The sequence below is a fragment of the Pteropus vampyrus genome, unplaced genomic scaffold (genome assembly GCF_000151845.1).
Source record: "Pteropus vampyrus isolate Shadow unplaced genomic scaffold, Pvam_2.0 Scaffold687, whole genome shotgun sequence".
NCBI classification, from domain to species: Eukaryota; Metazoa; Chordata; class Mammalia; order Chiroptera; family Pteropodidae; genus Pteropus; species Pteropus vampyrus.
Window position 1 is genome coordinate 65,815 of NW_011889468.1, and position 25,169 is coordinate 90,983.

The 25,169-nt window shown below is 33.5% G+C and overlaps 1 pseudogene; it reads left to right on the top strand.

Annotated features, from left to right (window-relative positions):
• The first annotated feature begins 3,042 nt into the window (after positions 1 to 3,042).
• Positions 3,043 to 25,169, top strand: part of LOC105309214 — a 51,957-nt pseudogene continuing 29,830 nt past the window's right edge.

Genomic DNA, 25,169 nt, shown 5'->3' on the forward strand with positions numbered 1-25,169 from the left:
TAAATAACATCCAGGAAGAGAGACGAAAAAGATTACTTAGAAAAGAATGAAAATAAAACTGCCATTAAACTATTTTTTTTTCAGCACTAGAAGAAAATGAATTCATACTTTTAGACTTCCTAGGGAAAATGTGGGGACCTGAGAATTTCATAGTTAAGATAAATTGTTTTCATTCATGGAGACAAATAATTTAATCCTTGAAGAATTAAGAGTTTAGAAAACATACCATCCATACATATTTCTTCAAAGCGCTACTTGAAGACTTTTCTAAAATTAATTAATACTAAATTCTAGTTTAGTTTTGCTTCTTTACTTTGACCAGGCTAGTTTGATTAGGGTAGCTTATGCATGCTGCTTGGAAATTATTTTTCAGTGCTACTTTTTTTTGTATGTTGTAAAAAGATTTCCGCTTTTAAATATGTTAAATATGCATAAATACATTTCTTATGATTTCTTTCTATTATTTTCTAACATTTTAAAATGAAGTCTTCACCTAGGAATACCAGGTGCTGTAGGCGTTAGAAAATAAAATAAAATAATAAAATAAAAAAATAAAAATAAAATGAAGTCTTATTAATTTTTGTAGTTTCTTTGTTGTCATTGGGAGTACTTAGTGGTTTAACATTCTTTTCTATAAAGATCAACATCCTCTTAGATATTAATGTATGTGTCCTTATTCCCACTATTTTTAGAACATTCTTCAATGGAAGTTTTGACATTTTAACTTATTTATTTAGGATCATGTTTCTTAGGTTTGTTTCTTCTATTCATGATTGTTGAATTTTTTAGTCCATTGTGACCACAGGGTTTTATCTGCATCATATTTACATTTTTAGAATTCATTGCAGTTGTCTTTAGACATATGACATGGTCATTTGTTTCTGTATATATCTCTTTGGTGTCTGAAAAATAATCCTAATTTCGTAGGGCACTGATTTTAAACATAAATCTTATGCATAAAGTTATTTTTAAAATTACTTAGGTCTTTATAATCTCGTTTTATTTGACTTAATGATTTATCAAGAATTGAGATATTGGTGTAAAAATCATAAAAATTTAATGTTTCTGTCAATTTCTTCTTGTGTTTATAGGTACTTTATTTTATAAATGTGATGTTAAATGCATATGGTACCCTTTGTCATCATAAAATGAGTTCATCATCCAACTTAATAAATTCTACCTTGAAATCATCTTGATATTAGTAGCATATCTTTTTGTTTCATTGGCATGGTATGTCTTTATTGTTTTCATTTATAGTCAGTTCTTTCAAGGCAATTACTGAGAAAACACAGGTTTGCCTTTTTAGTTTTTTGGTTTGTTTTCCTTGACCTTGAGAGTTATATTTTTATACATAAATTGTATCCCCTTTGAGTTTACTGTTAAAACTAATATGACTGGTCTTGCTTTTGAAAGGCCCATTTATTTTATTTTGTGATTTTAAGTTTCTTTTGTTTTGTTTTCTATCGATGTGCTCTACATTTTGCGAATTTTGATTTTTGTATTTTTATATCACACAGTTTTTTTTAATAAAGTTTATTGGGGTAACATTGATTAATACAATTATATAATTTCAGGTATATATTATCATTTGATATCTGTATATTCTATTGTGTGTTTACCACCCAAAGTCCAGTTTCCTTCAGCTACCATATATTTGATCCCCTTTACCCACTTCACCCTCTCCCTTAACCCTGTATTTGACCCCCTTTACCTCGTCTACCTCCCCCCCTCCTCCCTTACCCCACTAGTGACCACTAGTCTATAGTCCTCTGGTAACCACTAGTCTATAGTCCATGTTCATGAGTCTCTGTTTGTTTGTCCTGTTCATTTGTTGCTTTTAGGTTTATATCCCACATACACGTGATATCATGTGATTTTCAACTTTTTCTGTCTGACTTATTTCACTTAGCATGCTTATCTCAAGGTCCATCCAGGTTGTCACAAATGGCAGTATTTCATCTCTTCTTATAGTTGAGTAATATTCCATTGTATATATGTACCACAGCTTCTTTAGCCAGTCATCTATCGTAGGACACTTTGGTTGCTTCCATGTCCTGGCCACTGTGAATAATGCTTCTATGAACATTGGTGTGCAAATATCTTTTCGGATATGGGTTTTCAAGTCTTTGGGGTAAACACCCAGCAGAGGGATTGCTGGATCATATGGTAGATCAATTCTAATTTTTTTGAGAAACCTCCATACTGTTTTCCACAGTGGCTGTACCAATTTGTAGTCCAACCAGCAGTATCATGCAGATTTTTTAAAAAGAATTAGGACATATGCTTCCTGTTTGGTATCCTTAGATTCCAGATATTAGGAATGAATTCTTGTTTAAATTGTTAGCCATTCTTTTTATCTACATAATTGATGTTCATTTTATTTTAATTCTGTGTCTTTAAAAATTAGCTCTTCGTGAATACTCCCAATTCAAGATTATTTTCTATTTCCTTTAATGTGTGAAAGATAATTTAGAATAGAATTTCCTGAAAAAAGCTTTCTTGTTTTGACTCTGCTGTAGAAATTACTCCACTGGCATTTAGAAGTTACAGTTGTAGAAGAGAAAATTACAGTTGTTGAGAGGAAATAGTTCCTTCTACCTTTCTAGATTCTTTGGCTGTTCTAATAATCAAATTAACATAAGACAGATTAACAGGAGAAAAACAAATTTAATTACATACATATAGGAGCTCTATAAGAATGTGAAACCTCCATGCAGTCAGACAGTTGAGGCTTGTATGCTATCCAGAGCTAAGGAGAAGAGGGTAGGGGATGGAGGAAGGAAGTTTACAGGGCAATGAGAACAGCAAATGTTTGGTAAATAAAAGTTTGCCTTGCCCTGCAGAGACCATGGGACAGAGAGGAATTTGATCTCCAGGCCCTGCTGAGTTTGTCCCCAGCTTACCATACCTAGTCTATACTTTTTGTAGTTATCTCTGGTGATAGTTCTCTTCCTGGACCAGGCCCTCTATCTAAATTATTTTAGGCAGTAAAGGGAGAGGTAAAAGCTTTTCTGAATCATTTTAATGCTTGATTGTCTTCAGCTCAAAATAGTCCAAGTGCCAAAGTGACACATTCTGGGGAGACTTGTTCTGAACCCCTTCACGGTAAATGCAGCCTTTTTTCTGTTCTTCCTTTGGTTAACATGATTCTCTCTGTGTGATTATAGTATTCACTGTTTAATTTTGGATTTGCATAACTTCATAATATAGGTTTGGGGTGTAGTTTAATGTTTATTAAATAATCTAAGTATTGAGACTTTCATTTGTGCATATTTATATTTTTCTTCATTATAAGAAAGTTTTTCCATTATATCTTTGTAATTAAAAGGAAAATTTTCATTTGTCCTAGTCTCTTCTTTAAGAATACTAATTTTTGTATCATCCTCTCTCTATGAGTAGACTCATTGTTGTCCTTTGGTACTAAATTACATGTAGTTTTCCCTAGTATACCTTAAATATCACTGAGTTTTCAGTTTTTAATAAAAGATTTGCTATTACTGATTTATGCTTTTAATTTAGTTTTAAGTTTACAATGCTATTACCTTTCTTATTAAATTTATTTTCATAAATTACCAGTTGCTTTCAAAGGGGAGCAGAATTTGCCACCCTAAAATATGCCTCTTTGGCATAAGGGTCATTTTGAACTGGTTATTTTTAAAGAGCAACAGACAAGGGAGAAGTTCTAAAACCAAGTAGAGGTGTAGATGTCACCCTTTTGTAAGAGACATTTACATCTATAAGGGAAATCTCCATTTGTAAGGGTGTCTCCCTCTCTGTACCAAGAAGGGGAATATGGCTTAATCTCCACGGTTTGTCCATTCTCCAGTTTATGGACACCTAGGATGTTTACAGTTTCGGCTGTATTATTCAGCTGTACAAGAGTTTGTCTGCCCAAGTACACAGACCAAAAGAAATGTATGAACAGGAGTTCGTAGAGGAAAAGGAATTCGTTTATTAGGATTAGCTCCAATATGGAGAGTGGGGGTGAGCTTGTGCTCCAAATTACCTGGCTCCCTGATGGCTTACAAATAAGAGGCTTTCTAGAGCAAAAATCTTAAGTCATCATGAGTAAGGGGTTTGGATTTGTGGGTGAAGCTGATTGGTCAAGAGTGAGGAAAGGGAAGTAAATCATGATTTCAGGTCTTGAGGTCAGCTTCAGCATCCCATAATCTGGTTTCATGAAGCTATGGCCAGGGGATCTTTCCACTTTAGAGCTCAGGAGCTGAAACAGAACTTAAGGCATGATGTTGTCTTCAGCTTAAGGAAACCTGCACCTTTTGATAACTAGTCAGGGCCTGGCCATTGTTTCTTGCTGCCTTGAGGGTTAATAAATGTAAGCAAAATTGCTGAGGCTCACGGGGCATGCTGTGAAGAAACAGAATTGAGTGCTGGGGCCACGTCTTCTATCAATCGTTCATTAAATCAGGACCCTCGATTTCAGTTATGGATAAAATTACTGTGAATAATTTTCATATCTTATTGTGAACATGCTTTCATTTCTCTTGCTAAGTAACTGAGAGAAGTGTTGTGTCAGATGATGCATGTATAGTTAGTTTTATAACAAACTGCCAGAACTTTTTCTGAAATGATTGTACCATTTCACACCCCCACCAATAAAGTAAGAGAGTTATGATTTCTGACAACCCTATCGATATTTGGTTTTGTCATTCTTTTAATTTTAGCTATAGTTTAAGAATATTAGGTAGCCAAGATCTAGCAATTTGATTTATATTTTCTGATGTTGACATCCTACTTAAAGAGTCTCTCTTTAACCAAAGAGTAGATGAATGTAGGTAATAGAATCTCATTTTGTTAGTGGACATATATTTTTCAAAGAAAATTCATCTCTGGTTTATTGGAATAAACTAGTTTTGTTTTCAGTCTTCGCAAAGCAGTACTGATCAGCCATGTGGTTTTACCTGCTATGCTGCTTTCACTATTGATGTGTGCTTGGGAAAGAAGCCCTATTATAAGTCAAACAGCTTCAGACACTCCAATATTGAAGATGCCTGGCAGGGTCTCTCAAAATAAATTCTGCTGAATTTTCTCAACACCCTTATGTGTCCGCTCCCAATATCCTCTTTCAGCTGGGACTAAAATGCATTGTATTTGGCATATTTGCTCCCAACATGGTTTTAATTATAAATGATGTTTTGGTCTTGATTTTCCATTATTGTCATTAATTTGGATGGGAAGTAAGTGTTGTACATGGTCAATTACCTCATCATTTCTCCCATTTTCTCATAGGGAAGTGTTTAAAAGGAAAAAAAAATTGAACAGATTATATACAATTTTTAAATTATGAAGCAACATTATCAAAGGGTGCATTGATTCCTAAATCCATTTTATCATCATATTCTAATAGTGAGAAAGGAACTTTCTGCAATCCAATTTTCATCACTGTATTAATGAGTTTGGGATAATTTTGTTTTATTTTAATCTCTTAATTGAAATTTCACCCCAAGCAGGGTTTTCTTATTGAAAATTATATAAGGAGATTTTTCCATGTAGTTGGTAGATTGGTTTTGAGGCTTTAAATTTTTTTTTTCAAACAGGAACAATCAGTTTCTAAGCTGTGACATAAGAAAAACTCTTACCAATTCTAATGTACTAAAAATATAATTGAAGTTTACTTGCCAGCCTAGAAAAAAAACTAAATGTGCATCATATTAACTTTTCATTTTTCAAGGCAGAGTTTAGAATTTATATCTAAAAGTTAATGTTCTGTTACTAAAAATTTTGACATCTAGGCAGTGTTCTAATTCAGAAGGCAAACTGGTTGTCTAATTTTACTAAAAAAACACTATCCAAGATCCAACAGATTCCTTCCTCTCTCACTCCCTCCCTCTCTTCTTTCCTCTGTCTCTCACATAACTTTTCTTCCTTTATTTCTATTTCCCTCTTTCTGTTTTTTCTGGCTCACTTCCATATGTAGGCCCTGGAGGAAATCTAATGGATGTTTGAAGATAACATCTTGATTTAAAAAAAAGTAATCTGGTGGTGGATGGGCCGCCTTGAGCCTAGCGGCAGTGAAGGTACCCTTCTATGAACAGGTTCAATATGCTGGTCCTTATAAACCTTGTGGTAGAGCAACTGTTTAACCTATTTAAACTGGAAATGAATGAATACCAACCAAATGAGAATACTCAAAGGCTATTTATTCAGAGACTACTATAGCAAGGGAGTCAGTCACTGTCACTTGAGTTTTGGCAAAGACTGAAAAGCAGGAAGAGGAGTAGGAAAGCTTTATAGTGGGGAAAAAGGGAAGGCTTCAGGCATGCACTCCATGATTATATAGAGATAGTGGTCTGAATTCCTGTAAGTGTGATTAATAAGTAAGAGACTGGCTTCCTGGGCTGGTTACTATAGATAATGAGTTGATTTCCTGGACTGGTTGTTGCAGGTTGGGGGTCAGAGCTCTATTTATATGTATGATCTGGCCATTGTCCATTCATATATTCAGTCTCTCAAATCTGAAGGTTGAAAACTCTCTTTAATGGGTACGTAGTTTCAGGTTCTATAAGATGAAAAGAGTTCTGGAGGTGGATGGTGCTGATGGTTGTACAACAATATGAATATACTTAATATCACTGAACTACACACTTAAATTGGTTAAGATGGTAAATTTTATGTTATGTGTATTTTTATCACAATAAAAATTTGGAACAAAAACAAAACTTTTCATAGGAACACTGAATGGAAGATTAGACACTACAAACAGCCCTCATCTCAAAAATTTCAGTATTTAAGTTGTAGTATAAGAATTTCGATGGCGGGGAATCACTGATAAATAAAGATTTTCAGTTAGAGAGCAATCTCTTTGGACCCGTTACCTTGCATTCACAATCAGATCGGATCACCTCCCATTCTGAGCACTCCTCCCAAAAACTTCAAATAGTTTATCAATAATCTCTGTGAACAATGTAATGTTTATATAGAGTCCACTGGGACTCTTCAGAACACCAGAATTATTGGAGAAAGATATATTAAAGAGCTCAAGAGCTACTGTGAAGCATTTTGCTATGGCTTGACAGTAAAACTTCCAGAACAATTTCCTGTTTCTGCAACTTAATATTCATTTAGATTCAATGACCACACATAAAACCTACAAATTCATATGGGGGGAATCCCTAAGTTCATAAAAACAAAGAAACATGCAAATGTCTTCTGTATCATAAGTATAGCAATGATTGGTCTTTATCCAAGAGAGTCCTGGAATTTTGTCTTTGAACAAGGCTCTTTGGTAGATGGCACAGAAATAGTCAGCTTTGCCAGATATGGCACTGGTTTTTATTTTTATATTATGAGTACAACGCGAAAAAACTTGAGAAAATATCTTCAAGTGCCTATTCAGTTGTTAATAACTATTATTTTCCTGAAATCACAAGTATTTTGCTACTTTGATCCCATAAGTGTTTAATCTATGAAATTGGACACAAGTTTGGACTCTGACACTACCACTGACTGGCAAGACTAATGCAAGGCTCTAGTCACCTGGAAAAACCAGACCATGGGCCTTTAGACCTTTGCCCCATCTGCTTAAGTAAGTTACAGTGTGCTACTCTACTAATACACCTGGAGTTACTCTGAAACATGAATTTGATAAAATCTGTGGAAGCCATTGAGAAATGGAATGAATGTATAAGGAAATGGCTTTCCGTTCTGCAAAATAAGAACTTTCAAATAGAGATAAATAAAATAAAATGCTTTCACATAAAAAAAATAATAATTCAATAACTGCTGAAATAAGAACTTTTATATAAAACTTAATCTTATTGAGTCCTTTGATTTAATAGTCTCCTTTTGCTTTCTAATGCACCATCACTAGAAAAGCTGTCTGATGTGCACACTGTAAATGGTGCTATGCAAGTCTTCAGACAAGGAATGCCTAACTTGAAGAGTCTACACACTAGGAATATAAAAAGTTAATTGTACCAGGTTAGGAGATGAGGATTTTTTTCTATAGAAAATAAATATCCAAGACCATGTTAGGGAGAAAATTTTTTTCCTCTACCCTTCTAGGTTCTTCTGGCTGGTCTAAACAATTAAATGGACATAAGACAGACAGGAGGGGAAAAAACATTTAATTTCATATGTATGGAGATCTCAGATATGGGGCCTCAGAAATGACTAGAGCAGGCTGTTTATATATATATATATATATATATATATATATATATATATATATATATATATATATATATATTGTTTTTAGACAAAGAATAAGTTTGTGAAGAACTGACAAGACAAAGAAAGTTAGTCTTCAGTACTAATTAGTAAAGAAACTAAGTAGAGTTTGTTTGCATAGCCTTCTGGGCTCCGAGTTTCCTATCTCTGGTGATAAAGATGTCTCTCTACTTCCTGGTACAGGGAGGGTGCCTGTCACATAGGAGATTTAGTTCCTGATTTCAGGAGGACGGTGGGGGGGGGGTGTCAAAGTGTCCTTCCTGTACTTGCCATTTCTCAAGTAACTTTAATTCAAAGTAATCAGTATGCTAAAGTGGCACATTTTGGGTTACCTGCCTTGAACCCCATCAGTCAGTATACCCATACACTTCAGGATGTGAGAAAGCAGCAAAAAGAATTGGACACTTTATAGCCATCTCCTGAAAGAACAGACCCAGCTAAACAGAGAGATACACCTGTTGAAAAAGGACAACCATTAATAATTTGAGAATGGGACCTCTGAGAGCTGGCCTAGGTGCAGATGAATTGGATCTCTGGGAAAGGAACAGACTTGGTTCACTGAGCCAGCACCCACATGCTGGAAAGCACAATCAGTTGCAACAGGGCTTTGGACAAATTGAGGGTGATAAAGAAGATAGATATATAAGACCCAAGGAAGATATAAGTTGAGATGTATAGAAAGAGAGAAGAAAGTATACTGTACCAATGTCTGCAGAGGCAGTGTCAGTTGAACCAGAAAACTGACATGACATTCAAATTTAGCCACTTGGTCAGGATACTTTCAGTTATACTGAATGGATGGACATAATTGATATTTTCAGTTCTCACCCTGAGTTCAGAGAGAAAATCTTCTCTGAAAACTGGGAAATTGGGATTTTATTCTAATTCAGGAGCATACTCCTGCTGCTGAGTCAGAAAAAAGAAGTAGTTTTGCAGTTATCCCATCATAACCATCCTCCCCATAGGTCTCAAATAGATGTGCACAGAATTACATATAATTATATACTTTTCTATAACTGTGTTAATGGTGGTAGTCAAACAAGTTTAGATCGTTAAAGAGGATTCACAGGACCCAAAATGACAAGGTTTCTAAATCTATCATTTATTGCAGGGAGAGGCTACAATAAGCCAAAGCTTTAGCATCATGATATGCATCATAGCATGGGACTGGAAAAGTTGGAAGGATCATTAAGGATCATCCCTTAATCATCCTTCTGTATCACTTGGATCGGGTGTCACCAACATTTGCATGGGTACCAAGATGGAGCCTTGACCAGTGCTTCTTACACCTTTCTGGTCATTATTGCTACATGACCAACCCCAGTGGCAGAGCCCTTGTGCAAACCATCAGTATTGCTGCTGCTATCTGGTATAAACCATCAATCAGGTGCAAACCATCAATCTCAGTTTATAAACAATGCTGGCAAGCTGGCACAAAACATGCTGAAACTTGCCTTGGACTCATAGTTACAAAACAATTCTATTAATCATTATATTTCATTGACCCTGGGTCAGTACCATGCAGATACATCATACTTCAGCAGAACGTCTCAGGCCAATTCCAGGCCTGCTGAAATTAACCCTTAGAGCAAGATAACCAGGAACCCTCATTTTTAATCCGTCATTTGATTCGCTCATGGTGTCCATTAATACCAAGTTCAGTCCTCCATCCTAGTTGCATTTCAGGGCAGGCTCTTGTGCCTCCATCATCTCATTATAATTGTGATCTTGTAATTTTATCATATGTATTTAGCCTGCCACCCATTTCTGGTACAAAGCTCCTAAAACCCTTGGAATTACCTGTGATAAGGAGGATAAAGGTGTCTTTGGTTATGTTAACCAAGTGACTTTTAGAAAGCCATGCGGAGTCTGATGTTACTTCCTGGTAGATAGTGTCAGAATTGAGTTGTAGTGTAAGACACTCAACTGATGTCTGGAGAATTACTTGGTGCTGTGTGGGAACCCCCACCTCCACACATTGGAAATTGAGTCTCAGAACCATTTTAATATTATCATATTATTTTCTAGCTGCTTATTTTTCAAAGTACCTTTTGCTAATCATTCCTAAGTTGTCCACAAGCTTAGTAAAAAAGTTTTTAATGTTTTCTTTATAGGCAAATGTATCAGATAATTTCCTAGTCTCTCCTCCTCCTCCTTCTTATTGGGCTTTCTGTTTACTGGTTTCTTACTTACTTAATTTACTTACATAGTTTGCTGAAAAAGAGCCTGAAGGAAAAGTAATATGAGTTATTCTATGTCTGAAATATCTTTGTTCTCTTTTCATCCTTGATAGATGGTTTGGCTGAATATACTTTGAAACAACTGTCCCTCAGATTTTTTCTTTCATTTTCTTTAGCTTCCTTTGTTGCTGTTGAGAGAAATTCATTGCTGTCCTGTAGGAAAACTTCTCTATTTTTTTCACTCAAAAGTATTTTGAATATTTTTCTATTAGCCATAGTCATTCCTATATCAAATTGCTTTGGTTATTGCCTCCAAAACAATATTAGTTAATAGTACTGCCCGTGGATACCTTTTTTCTTCTACATAACTCCTGGTGGAATGTTTTTAAGTATCTTCATTAATCACATTAATCATAAAATCACCTTTGTTTTCACACAAGTGCTTTCCTGTTACACTATTGATGCCTTAGAATTGGTGATCCTCTTTAATGTGGTTAATTTCTTCATCCATGCTCTGCCTCCTATCTGCTCTCATTTCTGAAAGATTGCTTTCTTATTTACCTTATTCAGCATTTGGGTCTTTAACCTTTTCCTGTATAAACCAGTAGGGTTTTAAAACATTCAGGTTTCTCATATCATTAAAAAAAAAAGTTCCTTGTTCTCATGACATATTTACTATCTCTATTAAACAAGTTAGGTACACTTGCAGTCTCTGTTTCCAAAAAATCCATCTATTTTCATTCGCACTGCTGCCACAGCTCTTGTCACGGACATCAACAGCCATCTTGTTGATAAAGCCAAAGGATTTTTCAGACCTTATTTTATTTGATAAATATAGCATTCAAAAATATTGAATACTTTTTTTTTTCCGTTAAGAAAACTCTTCCTTCAGTTTTTATCACAACATGTTATTTTGTTTTCACTCTTCAATTCTGCTTGTTCCTTTTTTATTTTTTTTCTGTTGTGGATGAATTTTATTCTGCCCATCCCTTGAATGCTGAAGTCTTTGGTTTTGGTCCTAGGCTTTCTTTGCTTGCTGGACAACCCTCCCTCTCAGCAATTTCACTACTCCCAGGACTTCAGTGGCTGTCTTGCATAAAGCTAATGTGAGAGCTAATGTTTCCAAATGTTTACCTCCATTTGTCTTCAGGTACAAGAAGCCAACAGCCTTAAAGATAATTTCCACTTGAATGACTTATAAGAACCTCAAACTGATCACTTCCAGGTCATAGGGTTCTTTTTACCACTAGAATTACTTCTCACAAAGTATATCTGATCAAATAATAAATTCAGTTACCCTAGCAATAAAATTACATATTTTTCCTAGTTATTTTCTCTACTTTATGTCCAGTTTCCAATAAATCACCTAGTCCTCAACCCCTGCATGGCAGACCAGTACTAGTCTATGGCCTGTTAGGAACCGGGCCAAACAGCAGGAGGTGAGTGGCAGGCGAGGGAGCGAGGGAAGCTTCATCTGTATTTGCAGCCACTCCCTAGTGCAGCATGACTGCCTCAGCCTCACCTCAGACCATTGGGCATTAGATTCTCATAGGAGCAGTGGTCCCTGGTGCCAAAAGGGTTGGGGACCACTGACTTAGTCTGTTGATTATACATTTTTCAATGTTTTTATAAATCTGTCTTTCTTTTTATCAGTATTTACTGCGTGGAAGAAACTGACATCCTTCCCATGAGCTGACTACTCATTACTAGATTCAAACTCAGATTTTAATCTCTTCTGGAAAACTTTCTTCATGTTTGGCTTAGTTGCTTTCCTGTTTTCTTAAGCACCATAGATATCTGTACATAATTACAGTATATGGCACTGTATGGCAAATGTTTATTTATTGTTTGTATTTTTCACTAGATTATAAACTGAATTACTGAATCTTCCTTGTTGAAAAGCTAGCAGCTATCAAAATGGCGAGTATAGTGTTCTCAATAATAATTGCTCTAATTAATTAATTAAAACATCTTAGTTGATTTATTAGGTGTTGTCATTGCCTGTGAATGTCTTATAATCCAAAAGAGACAGAACATATTATATTTCCTTAAAAAAATTGTCCTGCAAAAAAACCCCAAGAAGATGAAAAGGAGAAATTCTTAATATTACTGGGAAATTGATTGGCTAGTATATCTTTAAATGCTATTTTTGTTTAATCATAAATCCGTATAAAATTTTCATTATTTTCTAATTAAGGCAAATTCAGTATCACTGTGTTGTTTTTGACCAGAACTATTATTGAGAGTTAAAGGAGAGCATACCGATCCTCAATTTTGGCAAATTAGGATATTGAGTTTCATTCTACGTAAAACTGGATGTGAAGAAATCCAGTTCCTTCCAACAGTGCCATCTTTAGGAATGGCCAGTTACTGATTGCCTTTATTGAAGATTAAGTGTACTCTTTATGTTAATTTATTTTTTGATGTTTATTCATATTTCAGAGCATGCATATATATAGTAGATTACACTGATGTCCTGATCCTTCACCTCTGCCTATATCCATGCACCTGGCCATGCTGTTTGTAGCCTTCCCGCTCTGGCCAATGTGATATTAGCATATATAATGTAAGCAGGTTATGCACTCTCTTGTGCCTCTGTCATTACCATGAAAACATTCCTGACCTAGTCTACTGCCAAGTCACCAAGGTCACCCCAGCCAAAGTTAGCCTGCATCAGCTGACCACTAGATCACTCAGAACATGTGCATGAGGCTAGTTAAGATAGGCAGAGATGCTGAGCTGACTGAGCAATACATGCTTACTGTTGTATGCCACTGAAGTTTTGTAGTTGTTTCTTATGCAGAAAAAGATAACTGGTACATTATAATTCTTTCTGTATTTGGAGTTCATTCATTCAAGGTAGTTTCTGAAGCGTTGAAAAGTTACTCTAATGTAAGTGACAAACTAGAAATCAATTTCTTTAAATAATTGAAAAAGGTGATAAAAATATTCCGACTGTTAAAAAATAGAAAAAAATGGTAATTCAAGGAGTATTTCATAGTACAGAGTCTCTCTTTGAATGTATTGAACGTTCCTCCCTCACTACTTTGGCTCTAAAGCAGGAGTCAGGTGCCAGAGACAATGTTACCTGTAAAACATTTCCTCTTCCTGGATCCAGATGATTTCATTTATCAGCTTTCCTTATAGTTTGGCTAGAGTCATGTACTTGAGTATTCACCAGTAAAGATATGAGAAGTGATGTGTTATTTATGATTAAAGGCAATTAAGGATGGGTATGGGTTCTCCATGTTCACTCTCTCTCCCTCACATACAGCTGAAAGTGAATACATTATAGTAGTGCATGTTTGTTTGTTTGTTTGTTATAAAAACAATCCCAGCTCCACAATGCACTTTTGAGGGAAAGTCACCAAGCAGAACAACTGGATCTGAATTGGACTCGGACGTGAGCAAGAAATAAACTTTGGTCTATTTTAATATTGTGGCAGCTAACATTAATTATCCTAAATAATACAAGGTTACATTCTCAGAATCCTTTAAATACTATGCAGGTGAATATTTTAGGTATAATAATGTATTCATTATCTATTGCTGCATAATATATTTATACCAAAACGTAGGAACTTCAAAGAATAGTATAAATTATTTCACAGTTTCTGTGGGTCAGGAATTCAGGAGTGGTTTAGGTGGGTGGTTTTGGCACAAGTTCTCTTGTGAGGTTGCGTTAATGAGGTTGGTTGGGGCTGCAGTCATTTGAAGCTGGAAGATCCACTTCCGAACTCACTCGTGGTTGCTGACAGACTTCAGTCCTTGCCATGTGTGTCTTTCCATAGGCTTTTCTACGAGTGTCTTCATGACAAAGCAGTGAGCTTCCTCCATAGCAAATGAGTCAAGAGAGAATGCCAGTGTTTTGTAATCTAATATCAGAAGTGATATACCATTACTTCTCCTGTATCCTAATGGTCACACAAGGCAACTCTGATACAATGTGGGCATGAATACCAGGAAAAAGGGAATCCCTGGGGAACATCTGCGAGTCTAGTTACCACAAATACAATAGAGAATGGAGAGGACTGAGATAAACTGGTGAGGGCATGCCCTACTAGAGTAATTCTATTTATACTTTTTAGAACACTATCTAAAACAAAAAAAAAAAAGCAAGTCTGCCAGTCTAATTACACCTGGAAGGAAACACTCTTTTAAAAACACTGTACGCATTGGGAAAAGGTGGATAAAAAGAATATCAGTGAAAGAGAAAACGATATGTTATTGGAATATATGTTATTTTCAGGTTATATCAAGAGAGGAAAGAGAAAATGTTCTATGTATATTTGATTCGAAACAGTAAGGTCTTTTATTTCAGTTAGTGTTGAGGGGCAGGTGGTATAATTGTCTGTTTCCAGCTGGAGTACTTAGTAGCTATCATTATACACACATTAAGATGATGTAAAAATGTAATTTGCATAAAATGCAATCATAATAATCTTTAAGTCATTTTACCTACTGTAAAGAGGACCCCAAAGAAAGTATTCTGGCTAAAATTTTAATTGTCATTACTTGTTATTCAAAAAAACCCATAAAAATTGTGATCAGACCTTGATTTTCATGAATATAGGTCTTTCTTTTTTTGTTGTTAGAAGAGCATAACTATAAAAATAATTCCCATGTAGATATGTAGATGACTTACCAATTGAGAAAAAAGAGGTGGATTGAATAATAAGGAATATAAAAGGAAAACTGTATGTTACCATTTCTGGAACTTGGAGAAAATAGAGGTACATTACTAACATAGATTAAGTTAATGACATCTGTCATTGGTAGAGGCAGAAGAATTCAGAATCTGAGAAAGGAAAGAAAATTGGATAATTGATTTTGTTCTATTTTGAAATGTCATAACTTTTTTCAGTTTACAGATAGATCCCACATCCTTGTTATTATGGATGTATGTGTGTTTGTGTATATGATCTGTAATCACATAGTTAACACAAAACACATATATATTTATCTTTTCTTGTGACAGAGCTAATTGTCATGTTTTGTAGAATAATTATAAAACCTCTGTATTAGAAAATTTAACATGGCAGATGAAGCAAATGAATTATAGATCATATTGATATTCTCCTAAAGGAGTTGAAATGGAAATGACTGTTTAAGAGGCCCAGATTAAGTAAAAATACTGAATCATAAAAAAAAGCAGCAGCATAGTTTTTATTTAGTATTATGAATAAGTACTTCAGATTTCTGGAATGGTACCATGTCTCTATCAATAATGGCAGAAGAGCTAGTCAATAAAAGAAATTTCAAGATATCTAAAATATACTTTGTTATGTATAAATTAGAACAGATTGTTTTAGAAATCAATATGTGGTATTAATTTTATGCTCTATAACTATATAATATTGACTCCACTTTCAGTTTTTCGTAACAACTTGTGGGTCATCATCAGAGTATAGTAATTGGACAAAATACTGATCTTTTATTTGACCTAGGCCTCCTGCTAGTGTTTTTGGCTGTGCAATATCTGGCAATCTGAGGCTCAAATCAATTGTGAAATAAAGATAATGATGCCTGCCTCAAAGGATATTTATTAGGATTAAATGAGCAAGAATTTGCAAATAATTTGGAACCTGAAGACCAGTACACAAATGTTGATTATTAACCCTCATCTCCATCCTATGCTGGAATATGGTTTCTCTCCTTTTATGCTTTATTCTCCTTCCTTTCTACCCTATTGTACCACTGTCACTGCTCTTACTGTCACAGGACTAGACTCAGCAGTTCCTGTACTTATAGCCTACTTATAGTCTGCTGTTTCTGATGTGCTGGGCATTAAAAATAAAAATTGAAGAAAACAAACTACCTTAGCAGCTTGTTGAAATTTTTGCATTAAATAAATAAGACTATAATTTAAAAGCTCTGGTGTGAAACAAGAGGCAGTAGCAGTGCAGTGAGGTGGTAGCCTTGTTTGGAGTGATCTGGATCATCTACTATTTGTGTAATTACCTCCTGGCACCTGGTTGAGTTCCAGAAAGATGAAATCTAAGAAGTGTGAAAGTTGAATAAATGAAATGTTCTAGTATTGTGGATATGTGGATATGATGTATGAATATATAAATATACTTATAGTTATATAAAATAACACAGCTCTTTCCTGGATGATATGTCCATGTGGATGCCGCTTACTATTTCTCAAATCTCAAGCTTTATCTCAAGTCATTCTCCTATCTGAATTGTCTCAGGAAATATGAAATATAATTTTATTTCTAAAAGACTTCACATACACTGCCACAGTAAAGTTACAGTAGTATGATATTAGTGTCTAATAGTCTACAATATATAATATGTTTAATAAATATGCAGTCAGGTAAATAGTATAATATAGGCATTTTTAAAAAAACCTTTCATTGTCTCCTTTAGCTCCTGTTCATAACAATATCGAAGAATGTAATACATTGTCACATACAGGCTAATTTTCTTGAATATCTCCACACTAGTCTATAAATGCCTTTACAGCATAAATCATATCCTTTTTCTCCTCGTATTCCAAATAACTAGCATAAGACTGACATTTAGTAGTTCTTTATAAATGTTTTTTTGAATGGATGAATAAAAAAAAAAATGGATGAATAAAGAGGAGGGGTGACTAGTACAGCCAAAGGCAGTCAGAAAAAATTCACATGAAGTGTTAACATTTGACCTCTCCCTCCCTTTCCTCTCTCATTTGATTTTCTGTATTTTGGGTTTGCTTTTCTATTAAAAAAAATCATTTATGTATAATTTATGTATCATTGATGCCACCTATTGTAAGTGTTCAATTCAATGATTTTTAGTAATTCTGTGCAGTTTTAGAACACTTCCACAACACCAAAAATGTTTTCATTTTCCTATTTTCAGTCAATCTCTACCCCTACTCCCAGCCTCAGGAAACTACACATCTTCTTTATGTAGCTATAGTTTTTTTTTTTTCCTAATAATTTTCTACAAATTGAAAAATACAGGATATGGTCCTTAGTGACTGGCTTCTATCACTTAGTATAATGTTTTCACCTTTCATCCATGCTGTAGCATGTATCAGGACTTTGTTCTGTTTTCGTTCAAATGTATTCCATTTTGAGCAGTGTCTGGGATACAGTGTCAAAAAGACTTTATACAACTGAATGGAGAGCTCTGAAACTGGGAGGCATGGCCCTGTAATGTCGTCCAGATTTGGGGCAAGGGAGGCAGGCCTTTATACCTTTGCATTGACGAGTGAAAGTGACTTTACGCAACGTAACTCTATCAATGGAGACAAATCTTGAAGAGGACTGCTGGTAGATTAGGATTGTCTATCAGCACCACTCATAGCAGCCAAGGAAGTAAATCTTCTTGTCCTGAGGAGGATCCAGGTGGTATATCACAGCATTCACTACATAGAACCAAAAGGGTTTTCTCACTAATGACATGAGGGGTGTGAGGTAAATTGAGGCATCAAGGATGAATCTAATGTTTTTGGCCTGAGCAACTAGAACTGAGATGGCAAAGGCTGTAAGTGAAGTTTTTTGAGGGGAATTTCAAGAATTTAGTTTGCACTGTGTTGTGTGTGAGATGTCAATTAAACATCCAAGTAGATACATCAAGTTGACAGTTGGATATATAAGTCTGTCAAAGACTCAAGGTGATTTTATTAATAACTGCCAGTACTTTTCAACTGCACTTTTTCAACACAATTCTTGTGTTGTTATTTTGTTTTTCTTTTCTGGTGACCTTTGAAAATATTTTCAATCAAATTCCGTAGCACTAGTACCTGCTTCTATTTACTGAAATCCCGGGAATCTAAGAATAACTTTTTTTATGTTTCCACACTTGAATGACAACTTGAGTATATACCAATTCCCGTGGAGTGCTAAACTGTTCTTACATATTACTTTTTTCATGCATTCATATTTATGACTATTTCTAGACTGTTTCTCTTCACTTCAGATGTAGTATAGTCTCATAGAACCCATGCTTTAGTTATTGTTTGTTGACTCATCCTTGACAATAATCAACAGCAAAAATCTGTCTATACCCAGTGTTTGAAGACACTCAAGATATGTTGATTGAATTTGGCTCTTTCCCAGTCACTGAGGCCAATAAGAACTTATTTATTAAGATGGGACATATGGTCATATTTAAAAAGCTTAATTGTATTCTTGGTTAATATTGTTGTCTCAATTATGCAGATTTACTTTGGGTGGTTAATATTAAATTAGCTGTTAACATGTGTTTGTCTTAATTATCTCTGTTATTACAGGAGGTCATATAAAATACTTCTGGTTTCAGAATATGTTCTTTTCTTATTTTTGGTTTCAAACACTTCTGGGCAATTTGGAATAAGGCTAGTAAAGTTTTCAGTCATTTAGATATCTTAATATCATCCTAGAATTTTTGATTTGTGTATTAAAGATGAGTAGAAGTTTATTGTATAGGTAGGGGTAAGGAATCCAAGCAACAAAGAAGAATAAGTCCAAAATAACAATATCACTGAAGGTTATGTACAAGGAATTAGGTAGTCAGAGTGAGTATATAGACAGAAGCAGTGACCTATTTTTATACCCAATTCCATGTTTATAAAATATATTATTGAAATACGTATTTGGCTTTGGATTCACAGAAATTGCTTACTCTTACCCTATAACACTAGCAAGGTAATAAAGATTCTTATAGGTTGACCATGCTTTTATACACATTTCCACTGTTGTGTTGAGCAACAATAACAAAATCCCACAAATTGGTAGTCAGACTTGGGATTTTGAAAGATTACAGGCAATAATTATGGTGAATCCGTTCCTACAGGTTAAATCCTGTGGTCCTCTCTTAGAAATGCACATTCAATGACACTTCAGTAACAAGGCCAAGAATTAAATTAGGAAGAGAAATTAAGTCTTTAAAAAGGTGTTACATTTCAAAGTCAATGATAGTGACCAAATTGGATTAGAACCCTGGTGCCTTGAGCACCAGCCCAGAGGTATTTCCAATATACCTCATGACCACAAAATTTAAGGCTTCAATTTGACTTTTATTTTCTATTGTGAATATTGATTTCCTAGGGAAAAAATGAAATGTGCTGTAGTGGTCCTGTATGCTTTATTGACCAAATAAACTCTAATTGATTAAGAAGGCTTATATAGTATTCTGCAGTTTGTATATTACTGCAGATTTTTTCAATAAAGCTTCTACAGTGATGGCTGATTGCAACTACGTATATTAATAAACAGTACTACTAACGTACAAACAGTTATTATAGATTTATCTGTTTTATAAGCCTGCCTTAGCCTAAATAAAACCTTCAGTGTATTTTATAGTACTTCATGAGGAGCTTTATAATTAAGTTCATGTTTATATGGGGAGAGGCACGACAATAGAATGCAATTCCTCGAATCCTTCAATTTTTGCTGACTGTATTGAAAAATACAGAAGCCAAATAAAGCTACTAGATACATTTATGACAAAGTTATACATGGTATATTTTATTTAATATTTTTCTACAAGTGTAATACTTGATCAAGTTTAAATTTTTTTCATCCTACCCTTGATATAGAAGACTCGAAAGCTATTACATTTCTCTTCAATATTTCTTATCCTCACATTCATTTAATATTAACTTAATTAATTTATCCTATGTATTGATCATTATAAGCAACCTGGGTGTACTATAGTTTACTTTGCTATGCTGAATTAATCATTCTTGGCTACAAACAAAATAAATCTAGGGTAAACACATTTTGGGGAGGGAGATACTACTAGCCACAAAATGGAGACAAAGATGAATTCCTTTATGATTTTCCTAGTCTCCTCTGACAGTATCCACTGGGACAGTTAAAAAACTTCATGGGAAAATGATTTTATTACACTGTGCAACCATGACTGTTGCTTCTTGTTTTATCTCCCCCAAAGTTGTATTAAATGCAGAAGTAGGAATAGGATATGGAAACAGCAAAATAAAGTATATATTAGTTTTAGACATTTTAAACTAGAGCCTTAATATGACAATCATGGTAAATTGCATCGCCGTTATAAACTATGTATCAGGCTTCAAACTGTAAAACAAAATAAAGCACACAAGATAAACCTTCTTAATCAATCAGCATTGCCAGGGCTCCTACTGAATTGCACGATTCAGGTCTATTATTTCATTGAACAATACCATTAAACAACAGAATATACTAGAAACTTTTAGAACATTCCAGCCAACAGCAGAATACACATTTTTTTTCCCCCAAGACAGATCATATCCTGGCCCATAAAACTAATCTCAAAAATTTAAAGGAAATAAAATCATGGTAAGGTATGCTCTTTTACCATAATGAGATCAAACTAGAAATCAATAATAGAAAAAGGAAAATCCTCAAATACTTACAAATTAAATGACACACTTTTAAATGTTTTATGGATGAAAGAGGAAGTCTCAAGAGAAGTTAAAAAAATACATCAAACTGAAGGAGAATGAAAATGCAAGATGTCAACATTTGTGAGACGCAGCTAAGGTAGCTAAAGTAGTACTGAGAGTGAAATTTATAGCACTAAATATTCACATTACAAAAGAGGAAAATTCTTATAATTCACACACCCATTTCAAGAAATCAGAAAAGAACAAAATCTAAAACAAGCAGAAAGAAATTAATAATAAAGATAAGAGCAGAGATCAATTAAATTAAAATCACAAAACAACAGAGGACAGCAATTCATTGAAAAGATCAATAAAGTTTATAACAACCATAAAATGGAGAGGACAAAATTTACTAATATCAGGAATGAAACAGTGATATTGTTACAGATGGGTAAGGGGATGCTATGTACAACTAGCAAAATCTGTGCAGGGTCTTAAGTGGGAAACTACAAAACCCTGATGAAATAAATCAAACAAGATCCAAATAAATGGAGACATGCCATGTTTATGGATTGGAACGCTGGCCATAGTAAAGATGTCAGTTCTCCTCAAATTGATCTATAGGTTTAAAACAGTTAAGTCTACAGTTATTAAAAAAAATAAAAACGAAAAATGCTCACAGACACTAACTTTACCAGTGCTTTCCATAATGCTTTATTTCAAGGATCATTTTAGTTTTTTTTTCTAAATTCTGCATCATGATTATTAAATGATCTGCTACAGCAATGGCTAACCTGTTATTTCTCAAATACACTATTTTCTTTTCTTAGAATTTCCTCTTTAATTTCATCAACCAAAATTTAGCTTATGCTAATATCCCTCTGGTTGAAGGTTTTCCTGAACTTCATTCTCACACACTTCTCATAGGTTTTCCCCTAGTACTTTCGACTTACCTGCTATTAAATTTATCACATTATATTGACTTATTGGACTCTTGTGGTACAACAGTCTTTGGCTATTTTTTTCTCATTCTTGATTCAGGTTTCATTCATTCATGCATTCATCCACCAAACGTCTTTGTAGGTATTGTGCTGTGCAGTGGGTGTACAAAGATTTGTAACACCCTTCTTAAGTCTCTTACTCTGCTGCAGTTCAAATATTGGTTCGAGGATAATAGGAAATTCATTTCTATTTTTAGTCTTATTTGCTTAAAAATATAGCAAATTCTTCTAGTTTTTTTTGTTTGTTTCACATAATTATGGTCAATGAGATATGAATATAACTGGCAAATATATGTAACTCAGTCCTTTCTTCAGCACATAGGCATTGAATAAGCCACTATTTACCATACTTTTTGAAATGCATTGAAAAACATTTATCTGGTTTGTGTTTTAATGGAGTTTAATATATCATATTGACCAGGTTTTCAGGATTTTTTTCTGTCTTTGACAGACACAAGCAATAAACATTTTATGATAATGCTTTAAACATATTCATATGTTTGGACAAACATAGTTTTAATAGTACAGCTCCCCCAAAAAGCCATGTTGTGTCTCAATTGACTTTATTTGGGTGAGAAATTTGAATGAAAAGTCTTTTTAAATTTATATTATTTTTTATCCTTGTGAATATTAAAAAATATGGGCTTATGTTTATCATAGAATATAATTTTGTGCCTCATATCTTTTGCAGTTCTAGAATGTGTTAATTTTTAAAGTTTTGCTATTTTAGGATTCTTGATAGTATTTAAGCAAGTGATATCAGAAAAGATCGACAAACCATAAAATGGCTTTATCTATAGCTAAAACTATAGACAAACTGCACATTTGTCTACTTTGTCAAAACATCTGAAAAAACCATTGGCCTATATACATCAGGAAGATTTTGCTTCACATCTCACAACCTCTGAAACTTCTGAAAGCGGAGTTTCAAATAAGTGGCTCTTGTTATAGAAAACTAATTTTCCATCATTATCAGAACACAAACATGAGTTTTAATCCCCTTAGAAAAGCTACCAAATTTAATTGCAATTTTCTAGGCTTGATTAGTTTGAGATTGCTTGTGTTGTGGGAACATGATTACATACATGTGTGGTAGATCTTGAGAATGATGTGTTATATTTATTTTATTCTCAGTAACAGGTAATATAAATATTTTAAATGGAATGCACAATTAATCTTTTTCTAGTAATCTGTCACAGTAAGCTCTTTTCTAATTTCTAAAAACAATATGTGTACATGGACATACATATATAAGCATAATCATATATTTTATATGCACAAGATAAAAAGCATATGAAAATATAAATGAAAGACTTTAAGCCTCTCCATCATGCCTCACTACAAGGACCCTTAGCTCCTTTTCTAAAAGATATTATTAACATTTTCTGTATATACCTGTAATAGAACACATAACCACAGCAGCACGTGGAACTCTCCCTGAATTTTTTTTTAAGTTTTGTACTCTGTTCCATTAAATGGATGCACACAAGCTTTTAATCATTTTTAAGTTGTTGGACATGTGGGTTGATTTTGTTTTTGCTATTAAAGCAAAATTAAATAACATTATAATTAGCTCTTGTCATAGTTTTTGAATAGGGCTATGGGGTAATTTTCCAGGAAAAAAATTGGTAGGTCAGAGAGTTTCTGGATTTTAAATTTTCTTGGACATTGAAAAATTGGCCTCCAAAAATAGTAGTTTTAAAATTGGCTGTTTTTCCACATCTGTGCCAAATCATAATTTTACTTAACTTTATAAATTTTACCAATATTTTAGTTGAAAAATTGTTGTTTGCAATTTAAGTTAAATGTCCTTTTATATTTTTAGCCATTTGTATTTTGTTTTAACTACCTGATTATAAATTCTGTACATTTTTTTCTCTATTTGATATCTTTTTACATACATAAACACACACACACACACACACACACACACACACACACTCATGCTGCTTACATTTGAAAGCAGTTGGAATTTTAGAACAAGTTTAAACAACAGTGTTGTTCAGGGCTCCGGTTTGTCTAAATTTTCATGGAATTATGCTAGTGTTTTGTCACTAAGTATTATGCTTTCCTTGATTTCTAATATAGATATAGACAATTATTTTTAAAAACCAGAACTGCAAGACATATTTATCTACTAGTTCCCAGTTTTTACTCTTAAACATCATAAATAAGTCCTGGAGATCTGTTGTACAGCATAGTGATTATAGTCAACAGTACTGTATTATAAACTTTAAAGTTGCTAGGAGACTAGATCTTAATTGTTCCCACTACAAAAAGAAAATGGTAATTATGTGACGTGATAGAGGTGTCGGCTAATGCTAAGGTGATAATCATATTGCAACATATAAATATCAAATCAACACGTTGTATACTTTAAACTTACCCAATGTTACATGTCAATTATATCAATAAAATATCAGGACAGAATATTATTCTTTGTATGTTTTTAATTGCAAATGGTAATCATAAATTTTTCCTCTGGTCTACTTAAATTATACATATATAATTTATATAATATACATATTACATATTTTACTAAAATCACTGATTTTGAACCACCTTTGTATTCCTGTCATTATTCATTCATATCAATATTTACCGTGTGCCTAAAATGCGGCAGGCATTTCCCAGAAGCTAGAGACTCAGAAATAAAACACATTAAGTCCTTGCCCTAAAGTTACATGGTTATTTTAACATATCAGTATCTTCTCTTTTCTCACACTTGATTTCTTACGTGGATATTGATTTTAATAGTTATGCTGAATTGAATTTTGTTATCAGTGTTATTCTGACATCAAAAAAATATTTTTAAATGTCAGCTTAATTACTGCTCTGGAAAATTTTAAATTGCATTGGAATTAAATTCTTGGTTTGAAATTACTCTGAGACCATCTGGGCCTTTTTATTTATAGTAGGGTTTTTAAATCAATATTTAAAAATTAATTTTTATTCAGTTACTGGCTTGTTTAGATTTTCCATCTCTCCTGGAATTAATTTTGGCAATTTATGTTATTTCTACAATAAAATACATTTAATCTTGGGTTTCAAAGAATTTTACACAAATCATTCTAAATTTTTAATATATATCTTTTAATTTGTTTTCTGTCTTTTTCCTTTTCTCATTTCTAATTTTGCAGCATAGCATTTTACCTTTTTTTTCACCCATTTAGAAAAATATATGTATGAACTATTTGGGGATTTTCAATAATATTGATTTAAACCTTTAAAATTTTTCCTCTTTATTTTCATGGCTATATTTTATTTTTTTTCAAAACTTTTACATTAAAACAACAATTTAAAAAATATTATTTCTTATTTAGGAATATATGACTTAAAAGAGTATGGATTTTTTTTCCACTAAGAATAGCTTTAGCATTATCCATTTTTAAAACGTGTATTTTTAATCATTACTGTCTCTGTATTATGCATTATTGATTTGTATTTTACCTTTAAGAGTTGTATAACAGCGTTTTGTTTATAATTTAAAAATAT